General features: G+C 40.1%; 1 protein-coding gene across 5 annotated transcripts in view; it reads left to right on the top strand.

Moving 5' to 3' along the window:
• Nucleotides 1-13,154, top strand: part of LOC132512982 (G protein-coupled receptor associated sorting protein 3-like) — a 145,454-nt gene that overhangs the window by 109,650 nt on the left and 22,650 nt on the right. The window lies entirely within an intron of this gene.

Raw genomic sequence — 13,154 nt, 5'->3', positions numbered from 1 at the left:
ATATATATACACAGACACATACACACACACACACACATATCAGTGGAATAGAATTGAGAGTCCAGAAATAAATCTTTATATTTATTGAGTTTTGACAAGGATTCGAGGACCATACAATGGGGTAAGAATTGTCTTTTCAACAAATGATGCTGGCACAACTGGATAGGCACATGCAAAAGAATGAATTTGGATCCCTACCTCACACCATATTTTAAAACTCAAAATTGATCAACGTCCTAAATGTAAGACCTAAAACTATAAAACATAGGTATAAATTTATGTGACCTTGGATTAAGTAGTAGTTTCAAACATATGACATGAAAAGCACAAGCAACAGAAGGAAAAATAGACAAACTGGACATCATCAAAATTAAAAACTTTTGTGCTTCAAAAGGCACAATCAAGATTGTAAATGAAACACCAACCCACAAAATTGGAGAGAATTTTGCAAATCATACATTTGGTAAGGGACTTGGATCTAAAATGTATAAAAAACGGTTCCAACTCAATAATAAAGGTACAAATCAATAATAAAAAGATAATCCAATTTTTAAATGGTCAAAGGACCTGGATAGACGTTTATCCAAAGAAGATATAAAAGTGGCCAATAAGCACATGAAAAGATGCTCAACATCATCAGCCATTAGGAAAATCAAAACCACAGTTAGGTACCATTTCACGCCCACTAGGATGACTATAATACTAAAGACAGATAATAAAAGGTGCTAGAAAGTATAGGGAGATACTGGAATCCTCATACACTGCTGGTGGGAATGTAAAGTGGTGTGGTTGTTTTGGGAAACAGTAACTTCAAAAGGTGACCATACGTTCCATCAATTCTACTCCTGGGTATACATCTAAGAGAAATGAAAACATATGTCCAAACAAAATGTTGAACACAAGTGTTCATAACAGCATTATTCATAATAGTCAATAAGTGGAAACAACCCAAATATACATCGCTGATAAATGGATAAATAAAATGTGGCCTGCTTATATCATGGGATAATTTTCAGCAATAAAACAATGATGTACTGATACATGTTACAAGTGATAAGTGAAAGAAGCTAGTAAGGACCACATATCACATGATTCCATTTATATGAAATGTCCAGAAAAGGCCAATTTACAGAGACAGAAAGCAGATTCGTTGTTGTCTCTGGTTTAGGAATAGGGGCAAGGAGTCTGATAGCTAAGGGCTACAGGGTATATTCTTGGGCTAATGAAAATGTTCCAAAATTGATTTTGATGATGCATTCACAATTCTGAATATATTAAATGCCATTGAATCGTACACTTTAAATTGGTGAATTGTATGGTAAGTAGACTGTATCTCAATAAAGCTGTTGTAAATTACCATAAGCAAGTGAAAAGATAGAATATACTAGAAACACTAGTTAGAACATATATGGCAATCTAACCAAGATTTCCTTCTGTGTAATTTTCAGACACTTAGTCTTGCACTTCCCCATTCCTTTTGAACACAGCTATGGCCATATAACTTGCTTTAATTAGTGGAACATAACAGAAAAATTTTTGTCAGTTCTGGGGGTAAAATTTTAATAGCCACTGTGTGATTTGTCATGATCTGTCTTTTCCTATTCCATGGTAACCAGCAATGTTTCATATAGTGACTGTTCCATCACTTTAATCTTAGTAAGTGTAGCCCCAACCAGCCTGTGTTGGGTATGTAGTATGAACAGAAATACATTTTTGTTGCTTTAAGTTACTGAGATTTGAGGGTCATTTGTTACTGCTACCTTAATGTAGTATGCCCTGATATGCTTCTGCACAATCGTAGAAATACAAATCAAAATAATAGTATTCCATTTTTTACCCAGCATATTGACAAAAATAAAAGTTGGATAAAGCCCAGTGCTGACAAGGTGTTTCTGAAACAGACACTTCCATTTATTGTTGGCATAGAATCCCATCTACCAAGCTTGCCACAATTAACAAATTTCCTATACTCATATATTTAGGTTATCTCTATTTTTTCCTATTAAAAACAATTCTGTGTTGAACATTCCTATAGTAAATTTCTGTCACTAAATGGTACATTTCACCTGTGTGTTTTTATTTATTTCAGTCAAGTTATTGTTTTTGCCCTTTTATACCCCACATGATCACCTGGATGAATTCCAGAATACTGAGAACAGATCTTGAAAAACAGATCTGTGGATCGTGTAGGTGTTTGTGTTTGCTGCTGTCTAGACCACTTATCTCAGTTTTTCTGTTTCCATCTATGCCTTCAGTGCACCCCCTCTGTGATATTTTTCTTCTCTACAATCATCCCATAGTTGAAGGGATAGCAGAGGACTGATACACTGGTAGCTAAACTGGCTTGCACATCCTTAACTATTTCTTTAGGGCATACTCCTAGAAGTAGAATTCCTGGTTCAAATAATTTCTGTTAAATAACTCTTAGTTGTAAAATAAAAAATTACTATCACCTTCTGTCACTTCCTTTATGGTGGCGCAAATAACACTTATTCAGTGGTCAATTTGAGTAAGTACTTGAATAAGGAAGAGGAATGAGTTAAAGGGTATACAGAGACTTGAGGGGAAATAGCTGTCAACACATCTTCAAACAGCATAAGTTAAGTCTTCCATCCAAAATTTTGGTTTCAGTTGCAATATATAAAGAGCCTGGAAGTCGTGACTCCCAAAGTCACAACAAGAAAAATCTGAAAACACTGAAAATACCTGGCTTTTCTTGGACCCATCAGATAACTAAGATCATAGACCAAACCACCACTACAAAATCTGGAGAAACAGACAAATTCAGAGTCATAGTTGAGATCTGCTTACCTGGAGTAGAAGCCACTGGAACCAAAACTGGTAGGAACACTTAAATGGTAATTTTGATAAATTGCTGGAGGCTGAGTGTGGATCATCAAGGGAGTGAGAAATTCTGTGTGTCACAGTCTTACAGGAGCTTTTGTGGATTTGACCTCCAGGAAAACCACTCAGTTCTCATGATGAAGAGCCAAGAAGTATTCCCTCATGGATACAGCAGGAGGATGGGAAGAGCAAACATTTTGAAATACACTCAGAGCATTCTCCATGACAACTGCCTGCTCTGAATGGGAAAAAACTACTAGAGCCTTATCCCACTAGGGGAAAGGCTTTTTTTTTTCAATTCCAGCCCCATCTAGCATTTCTTATCTTGCCTTGAGGGGAAAAAAATGGTAAGAAACACTTGTGAGTTCACAGACTAGAGGAAAATACACAACACTAGCCCCCTATAGACCTCCTGTCTCACCTAAAAAAGAAAAAAAACTGAGAAGCACTTGTGAATGTCACAAACCAGGGACAAAGGCTCACTGAAACACTGAGACCAAATAATAGAACCATAGAATGTTTCCCATTCCCCCCACACCTTCCAACCACATCAATAAGGCTCATGTCTAATAAGAGCAGATTAAAGCTGAAGGAAGTGTACATCTCAGACCTTCTTTAAGAAAACGTCTCTACCCCGCATCCTAGGATCTACAGGACTAGGGTCATGGAATTCTGGAGTGAGAAAGAAATTCAGAGTTACCTTCCTGGCAGCTTCAGGCAGCAAGACACATAAATCATCCTTAAATGGTTTTTTGCCTTTCCTATCATGTGTCCAGAGTTGAAGATGATATGCTCTCTTACAATAATAAGTTAATATTTTTCTCTCACAACCTCACTATGCAGTCCATTTCTGACCCATCTCTCTCTTGCTGCAGTATGTCAACTTAAAGACTTTATGCAGATAAGGCAGCTGTGGTATATCTAGCTTATAATAACCCTCCAACTACTTACATCTCCCCTCAGCTTTATTTTACTCCTAAAAAATCTCTTCTTTTTTAAACTCTATTCACAGGTCTTTCACATCATTTTAATCAAAATATTTCAGGGTCTTCTATAACATTTCCCAGTTTCATTAGACCACGTTAAAAAATGGAATGCCACTTAACATCCTGATGGCCTCATGTTCAATGGAATAATATTTGGGAAACATGGTTCTGTGATGTTTGCACATTCCTTTCTAAATATTAAGATAAAAGCTAGATGTGATATCCTTGTAAGGGCATCATTTGTATCACATACAGTACCAAGATGCCTCCCCAGCCTCGGCAAGGTCACATTTCTGTTTTAAAAAGTCTCTAGGGAAACCCAAAGACAACAGGAGAAACTAAAACAAGGACAACAGAATATTTAGCCTCTGACACATAGAGCTATAGCAAACAGTATACACAGCCTAACTCCTAGCCAGATAAACATAAAACCTCATGCTAACAGCCTATTTACCTCAGTTTCTTTAACCCATACTGTCTACCTTTTAACAAAAAATTACAAGGCATACTAAAAGCCAAAAAATCTCACAAAAACAAAACAAATGAACAAAGAAAAAACCCCAGCACACCAGTATCAAGAGACAGAGCAAGCCTCAGAAACAGATCCAGATATGGCAGAAATTTTGGAATTAGACCAGGAATTTAAAACAACTATGGTTAATATGCTAAATGCTCTAATGGAAAAAGTGGACAACATGCAAAAACAGATGGTAGTATAAACACAGAGCTATAAACCCTAAGAAAGAATCAAAAAGTAAATGCTAGAAATCAAAAACAGTGTAAAAGAAATGAAGAATGTTTTTGATGGGCTCCTCAATAGACTGAACATGGCTGAGAATAAGTCAATGAGCTTGAAGAAATGTCAGTAGAAACTTCCAAAAGAGAATACAAAGCGATAGAAGAGTGAAAAAGACTGAACAAAATATCCACAAATTGTGGGACAGTTACAAAAGGTGTAACATACATGTAATAGAAATACCACAAAGACAGAAAAGAGAGAAACAGATGAAATATTTGAGTAATGATGGCTGAGAAGTTTCCAAAATTAATGACACACTTCAAACCATAGATCTAGGAAGCTCAGAGAACATGAAGCAGGATAAAACCCAGAATATCTATACCTAGGCTATTATATTCAGATGGGAGAATATCAAAGTCAAAGAGAAAATGTTGAAAAAAACCAGAGAAACCTACCACATTACCTATAGAGGAGCAGGAGCAAGAATTATATCAGATTTCTCTTCAGAGACCATAGAAGCAAGAAGAGAGTGGAGAGAAATGTTTAAAGTGTTGAAGGAAAAAAAATACCAATCTAGAATTCTGTATTCAGGTAAAGTTATTCTTTGAAAGTGAAGGAGAAATAAAGACATTCTCAGTCAAACAAAAATTGAGAGAATTTGTCCCCAGTAGACTTGTCCTGCAGGGGATGTTAAACAAAATTCTTCAGAGAGAAGGAAATGTATATAGATCAAAAATTCATATCTATTGAAAAAAGGAAGAGTGTTAGAGAAGGAATAAATGAAGGTGAAATGAAGTCTTTTTATTCATAGTTGATTTAACAGATTACAGTTTGTTCAAAATAAGCATATCAACAGTGTATGTGGTGATTACAGCTTATAGATAAGTGAAATGAATGACACGTAATGTTATAAGGGATAAGAGGGAGGAATTAGAAATACTCTGTTGTAAAGTACTTGCACTACCTGTGAAACAGTATGGTGTTATTTGAAAGTGGCCTTGAATATTGCAAACTCTAGGGCAACCACTAGAAAAGTAAAATTAGAAGTATCATTTATATGCTAAGAGAAGAGAGAAATGATATCATATAAAATGTACAATTTAAAACAGAGAAGGCAGAAAAAGATAAGACAAAAACAGAAAAAGGGCAACGTATGGAAAACAGTGACAAATATGGTAGGTATTTATCCAGCTGTATCAATGATCATAGATGTCAATGGTTTAACACCAATCAAAAAAGATAGACTGTCAGGGTGGATTAAATAAATAAGATCCAGCTACATGTAGTCTAAAAGAAACCTACTTGAAATATAAAGACACCAATAGATTAAAAATAAAGGGATGGAGAAAGAAATACCATTAAATGAATTTACATTAAACAAGTGAAAGCCAGAGTAGCTCTATTAATTTCAGATAAAACAGGATGCAGAGCATGGAACATTACCAGGAGAAAGGGGGAATTACATACTGATAAGTGGCCCAGTTTTCAAAGAAGACATAACAATCCTTAATGTGTATGCACCTGACAAAAAAGTACAGAAATACATAGGGCAAAAACGGACAGAATTGAAGGAAAAAAGACAAATCCACTATTATAGTGGGAGACTTCAACACCACACTATCAGTAATTGACAGACTCAGAAGGTAGAAAAATCAGTAAAAACAAACTTGAATTGAACAGCACCATCAATCAACAGTACCTAGTTAATATTTATAAATTTTTGTGTATTCTGTTTTGTTCATCCAAAGCAGCAGAATACAGATTCTTCTCAAGCTCACATGGAACATTCAGCAAGATAGACCACATCCTGGGATATAAAACATACCTTAAAATTTTTTAAAGAGTAGACATCATTCAAACCATGCTCTCAGATCACAATGAAATTAAACTAAACATTAATTACAGAAGAATAACTGGAAACCCTAAAACACTTGGAGATTAACCAACACACTTCTAAATAGTACGTGGGTCAAAGAACTCTCAAGAGAAATTTTTAAATATTCTAAAAAAAATTGTGAAAATTTATCAAAGTTGTGGGATGTTTAGAGGGAAATTTATAGCATTGAATGAATGTATTAGAAAGGAAAAACAATCTAAAATTAATAACTGAATTTTCCACCTTAGCCACTAGAGAAAGAAGAGCAAATTAAATCCAAAGTAACCAGAAGGAAAGAGATTTTAAAAATTAGAGCAGAAATCAGTGCTATTAAAAACAGGAAATCAGTAGAGGAATTCAATAAAACCAAAAGTTGGTTCTTTGAAAGATTAATAAAATTTATATGCCTCTAGCCAAGTTAACTAAGAAAAGGGAGAAAAGACACAAATTGCTAACACCAGAAATGTTCCCATGGACCTTAAAAGGATAATAATGGAATATTATGAACAACTTTGTCCCAAAACATTGACAACCTAGAAGAATTACAATTTCTTGAAAGACACATCTACCAAAATTGACACAAGGATAAATAGGTACTCTGCATATACCTATAACTATTAAAGAAATTGAATCAATGATTAACCTTACAAAAGAGGAAACACCAGACTCAGGTTCACTGGTGAATTATATCAAACATTTAATGAAGAAATTATACCAACTTTACACAATCACTTAAAGAAAATAGAAGTTGAGGGAATAATTCCCCCCCCCAAATTCTATGAGAACAGCATTAACCTAGTACCCAAACCAAGCACATACATTACAAAAAGGAAAAATTGCAGGCCAGTTTCTTTCATGCACATAGGTATAAAAATCCTCACAAAATGTTAGCCAATAAAACCCAACAATGTATAAAAAGAATTAGACACCACAACCTAGTGGAATTTATTCCAAGTATACAATGCTGGTTCAAATTTTGAAAATCAATTAATGTAATCCATCTCATCAAAGGCTAACAAAGAAAACTATGATCATTTAGAGCAGAAAAAGCATTTGGAAAAATTGAACACCCATTCATGATAAAAAGTGAGAAAACTAGGAATAGAGGAAACTCCTTAAACTTAATGAAGAACATCTACAAAAAAACCTACAGCTAACATCACAAGGCTGAGCAACTAGATGCTTTTCTGCTAAGATTAGGAACAAGGAGAGGATGTCCCCACTCATCATTCCTGTTTAATATCACACAGGCTGTCCTAGCTGTTGCAATAAGAGAAGAAAAATAAATAAAAATGTACAGATGGGGAAGGAAGAATTAAAACTACTTGTTCAAAGATGACATGATCATATCTGTAGGAATCTCAAAGAATCAACAAAAAAAACCCTGGAACTAATAAGTAATTATAGCACTGTTGCCAGATACGAGCTTAATATACAAAATTCAAATTTTCTTATATACCAGCATTGAAAAAATGGAATTTGACATTAAAAATAATACCATTTATATTAGCACCAAAAATGAAATATTTAGGCAAAATCTAACAAATTATGTACAATGCTTATATGAGGAAAACTACAAAACACTGATGAAAGAAATCAAAGATCTAAATAAATGTGGAGCTTTTTCATGTGCAAGTATAGGAAAACTCAATATTGTCAAGATGTCAGTTCTTCCCAACTTATAGGTTCCATGCAATCCCAATCAAAATCCCTGCAAGTTATCTTATGGATATCAGCAAACAGATTATAAAGTTTATCTTGAAAGGCAAAAGACCAAGAATAGCAAACATTGAAGGAGAAGAACATCAGAGGACTGACATTACCCAAATTCAATATTTTCCATAAAGCCACAGTAATCCAGACAGTGTGGTACTGGCAAAAGAAAAGACAAATAGATCAATGCAACAAAGGAGAGAGACCAGAAAGAGACCCACACAAATATATTCAACCAGTTGTTGATAGAAGAGCAAAGGTAATTCAATGGAGAAAGGATAATCATTTCAACAGATGATGCTAGAACGACTGGTCGTCTACATGCAAAGAAAATCTAGACTCGTACATTACATCTTTCAGTAATACTAACTTAAAATGAATTATAGACTTACATGTAAAAGGCAAAACTATAAAACTCCTAGAAGACAACATAGTAAAAGATCTAGGTAATTTTGTGTTTGGCAAGGACTTTGTAGATACAACATCAAAAGTGTGATCCAAGAAAGAAAATATTGGTAAGTTGGACTTCATTAAAAATAAACCTTCTCTGGAAAATACTCTATTAATAGAATGAAAAGACAAGTGGAGATTGAGAAGAAAACTTTGCAAAACATCTGATAGAAGACTGGTATCCAAAGTATACAAAGAACCCTTACAATTTAACAATAAGAAAACAGTCAATCTCGTTTTAAAAAAAGGTCAATGATCTGAACAGATAATTGACCAAAAAAGATATACAGATGGCAAATAAGTATATGAAAAGATGCTCAACATTCTATGTCATTATGGAATTGCAAATTAAAACAACAGAATATAGCCAAGTTAAGCTTAATAGACAAAAACAGGTCTGTGTCCATGGTGATTAAGAGGGAAGAGGAGTAGATCATGTGTGTTGCATAGGCAAGGAATATGCTAGTGTGAAAGTTCACGTGCATAAGTATGTAGGAGGTGGGGTGGGGTGAGGGGCAGAGCTGTAGGTATGATATAACACAGCTGCATCTGTATCCTGGGCTTAATGCTTGGGGGTTATTTGGTTCTGAGATTTAGATTTCAGGGGTAAGTCAGGGTTACACAGGTCTGTTGGAGACACAGGGGAGTGGAACCTTGGCCATCAGAATCTATTAGACTGGAATCCATTTTAGGATGAAGTAAATAGTGCCTACCAGTCAGACAGACATAGCATCCTTTTAATATTTTACTCTTTTATTTTTCCCTCTGACTTTAAAGATGAAACAACTCATCCGAGCTGGTTTCCTTCCCTGTTACATGAAGGTAACAGATTATTTTGATAGTAGTCCATAATGTCCAATAGTTTCGTGAGCTAATACACATAAAGAGCTTAAAATAGGACTTTTCTCAGTTCAATAAATGTTAATGAGTCGTAGTGTTTGTTCTCTAAATGAATTAACAATAAATTGTCCAACAGGTATTTCAAAATCTCACAGTATAATCTGTCAGCTAGTGGTAGATTCACTCTTCTGTCAGAAAGTATCTTGGAATCAAGATTTCACAATATCCAGAATTGTCAGATAAGCTTGCTGGTATGACTTTGGATAAATCTGTAAATTTTTAGACAAGAAATTAATAAGAATGAAATTACAAATAAATGTCACCTCCACGAGAACAGAGATTTCTTTCTTTTTTGTTTGTGCCTATGACAAAGTACATATTCATATATATTTGTTGAACAAATAAAAGGCACCAGAGGAAAAAAAGGCACCAGACACTTTCAGATGCGGAAAGAACAGTTCAGAGAGGCAAAGAGATTCATGCACACGCACAGGTCCCAGAAGAGCTCAGACTCCCTTCTTCCACCCTGGCATTCACCCAAGAGAGTATACTTTGGAACAAAGAAAATCCACAATTCAGCTAAGGCCATTGAAAGAGCACAGTGAAAGACTTTCCTCTGAAAACTGACATCTGTTGTCTCTAGATATAGTATAGAATCATCTCTAGATTTTTTCTCTATCACCTAAATATTGTACAGTTATAATAAATATCTAATAACAAGTAAAAGCTGATATGAAAATTCATGGTAAGAATAAGGTTCCCTTTTCATCCTGGTAAGCATCCATGATATTCAGTAAATAGGGACTCTCTCCAAGACGAACCTCAAAGATGATTGCAAAATCTCTCTTCTTTAGAAAAGAGAGAAGGCGCTTAAGAGGGTGGTTATAGTGGTGAGAGATGAGCGCCCAGATTGATCCTCCCAGGGGCTGAAGCCCAATTCAAGAAAGTGAAGGGGAATGGACTTTATCAGAATGGTGAGTGAATTCGGTTCCCACTGCTGCTGTAACAAATTACCACAATCTTGCTGGCTTAAAAAAACAAAAACAATAAAATATTATCTTACAGTCCTGAAGGTTGGAAATAGGAAAAGGGTCTCTCTGGTCTGAAATAAAGGTGATAGGAGGACTTCATTCTTCCGAGGGGTTCTAGGAAGAATCTGTCTCCTTGCCTTTTCCAACTTCTGGGTCTGCCTGCAGTCCTTGGCCTCTAGCTTCCTTCCATGTTCAAAACTAGTGATACCCCGTCCACTTGTGGTGTCTTTCTCATGCAACTTCACTGTGACACTGACTCTTCTGCCTACCTCTTCCACATTTAAAGTAGCCTTGCCGTGGCATTGGCCAAGATACAGAAGTGTAATCTTACTTTACATTCAGCTGATTAGCAATCTTAATTCCATCTGCAACCTTAATTCTCCTTTGCCATGTAACATCACATATTTACAGGTTCAGGAGAACAGGACGTGAACATCTTTGGGGGAACTTTATTCAGCTTACAACAGCGAGGGTGCCATTTAGGTGGGTTTTAAAACGGGCAACAGTGCCAGCAGGTTTGTGCTCAACCACAGGTGTGCTTAACCAGGGTTGCTGTTTGCCCCATGGAGCACAGAAAGGAGGGGCTGGAGACTACAGGAAGGATATAGGAGTGCAGGAATCAGAGGATTCAAGGGCCAGCAGGTTTCTGTCTTAGGGAAGTGGGTGCCTGGTGGGTCGTCCTCCAAAGAATGGCTGGGGAAAGTAGACTGGTGTGTATGGCAAGTGTGTGAGATCCCAGTTGGTTCTAATCCCTGCCACATTCCCACCCTGCCAAAGATGATGAGCGCTTGGAGGCAACTGCAGGAGAAGACCTGACAGAACCCGGGGAGAGAAGCCAGGACCGGCCCTACCTGGTGCCTGACACCTGGCTATGGGATGAGAGACAGGGAGGACTGTCTGAGCCGGTGCGTGTCCTGAGAGGGAAAGGCCCTCTTTCCTGGGCAACTGCGGGGGCGACGAAATGGCAAAGTGTGCTACCGTGCTACCACTGCGACTGAGAAAATGGCAGTGTGGCAGACAGGATGACGACACTGGCGCAGACAGGTGGTTTGTTTCCTCAGGCCAGAGGTCTATCTAGGGCTGCCTTCCCTTAGAAGAGGGGCAGTGGCTCGGCCTCCACGGGCGCCGCCTCCTACCTTCCTCCCGCCCGCGGCGCCAGAAGGTGGAAAGCAGACCCGGGGAGGGCCGTCCTCATAGCTCCTCTGCCACTGTCGCCCAGGGAGGATGGCGGGTGCGATGGGGGAGGGTAGGGGGGCGGACTCCAATCAGTCCGGTACACACACAGACACACACACAACACACACACACACACACACCCCGGGACGATCTGTATCCATCCGGTGCTCCCTCCAGCGCGGCCCCTCCCTACCCTCCCAACCCCGGCTCCCAGTGCCCACCGCCCACCGGCCCCACACGCTGCGGTGCCAGAAGTGTGCGGGATGGGAAGGGTGGTCGCCCGACGGGGGACGGTGGAGGGCCGGCGTGGCCCCGCCCCTGAGGCCGGGACTCCTCCAGGCCCCGCCCCTTTCTGGGTCGGAACTACGGTGGGTCTGGGAGGGGGCGTCGAGCCCATTCGTGCAGTATCCCTCCGCCCCCTTCCCGACACCCTCGCCGCGAGCGGTTGGTGCCGCAGCCTTCGTAGCCCCTGCCGGGTTTGGCGCAGCCGCGCGGGGGGCTGGACGCCTCTTTGCCATTCTGCCCGCACGGCGAGCGGTGGGAATCCGAGTGAGGAGCTGCGACAGGAGGGGGAGGCCGACCATCGGGACCCTGCGCCTGCGAAGGCAAGTGGGGGTGTCTTGGGGGCGACGAGCGGCTCACACCCTGCCCCGCGGACCCTGACAGCCTGACGAGGGGGAGGCAACCGGGTCGTAGCGGGTCCCTGAGAGAGGTGCGCATCGTTGGGGGACCCCTGGCGCTGAGGGGGCGGCGACCGGCGGGGACCGATCCTGGGGCGCGAAGTCTTGGCCACAGGGTTTCCCTCGGATCCTGGGGAGGCGAACGGCGCGGCCGCTCCCCGGCGGGCTTTCTGGGCGCCCGCGCCCCGCCGTCGACGGTGCCTGTGCCAGGAGAGGGCTGTGGGGGAGGCTGCTGCGGGCGAAATGGCGGAGGGGAGCCGTGTTGGGGGCGTTGGGGAGGCCGCCGGGGGTGGCGGTCGGAGCCGGCTGACAAGCGGGAGGGCGCGGGGGGCCGCCCGCCCGGGCCCTGATTCTGGAAAGGGGTCTGTGGGACCCCGCGTGCCGGGTGCTGTCCCTTCCCACAGGCGCCTCTTTGATGCCAGAATGTCCTGTGTGCGCGGTAGGTCTGGCGATTTCAGGCCACAGGGTGCATCTGTACAGGAGACGCTTGAGAAAAACTAGGGACGGGAAAACGGCCTATATTTCTGAAGTTGTGTGGGGATGGGGGGTGAGAGTGGGCAGCAGCCAGTGACTGGACACCCGAATTGGGATGGGGTGACTGCGACCAGAGCAGGTCAGGCATCCAGGAATGCCTCTTAAAATTCTCCTGTCCACCCGGTTTCTCCACACTTCCTGGCCTTCCTCCCTCACCTCCATCCAAAATTGGGGGTGGAAAAGATGGACTGGGAGGTGAGGGTGGGACAAATTATAAATACAAGTACCACTGCACAACCTGTTTTCTAGAATATGCGGGCTCCCTTCCCCCAATTTATAATGCGC

The sequence above is a fragment of the Lagenorhynchus albirostris genome, chromosome X, assembly GCF_949774975.1.
Source record: "Lagenorhynchus albirostris chromosome X, mLagAlb1.1, whole genome shotgun sequence".
Taxonomy (NCBI): Eukaryota; Metazoa; Chordata; class Mammalia; order Artiodactyla; family Delphinidae; genus Lagenorhynchus; species Lagenorhynchus albirostris.
Note: the sequence above shows the minus strand (reverse complement) of the source record. Positions and strands in the feature narration are given on the sequence as shown.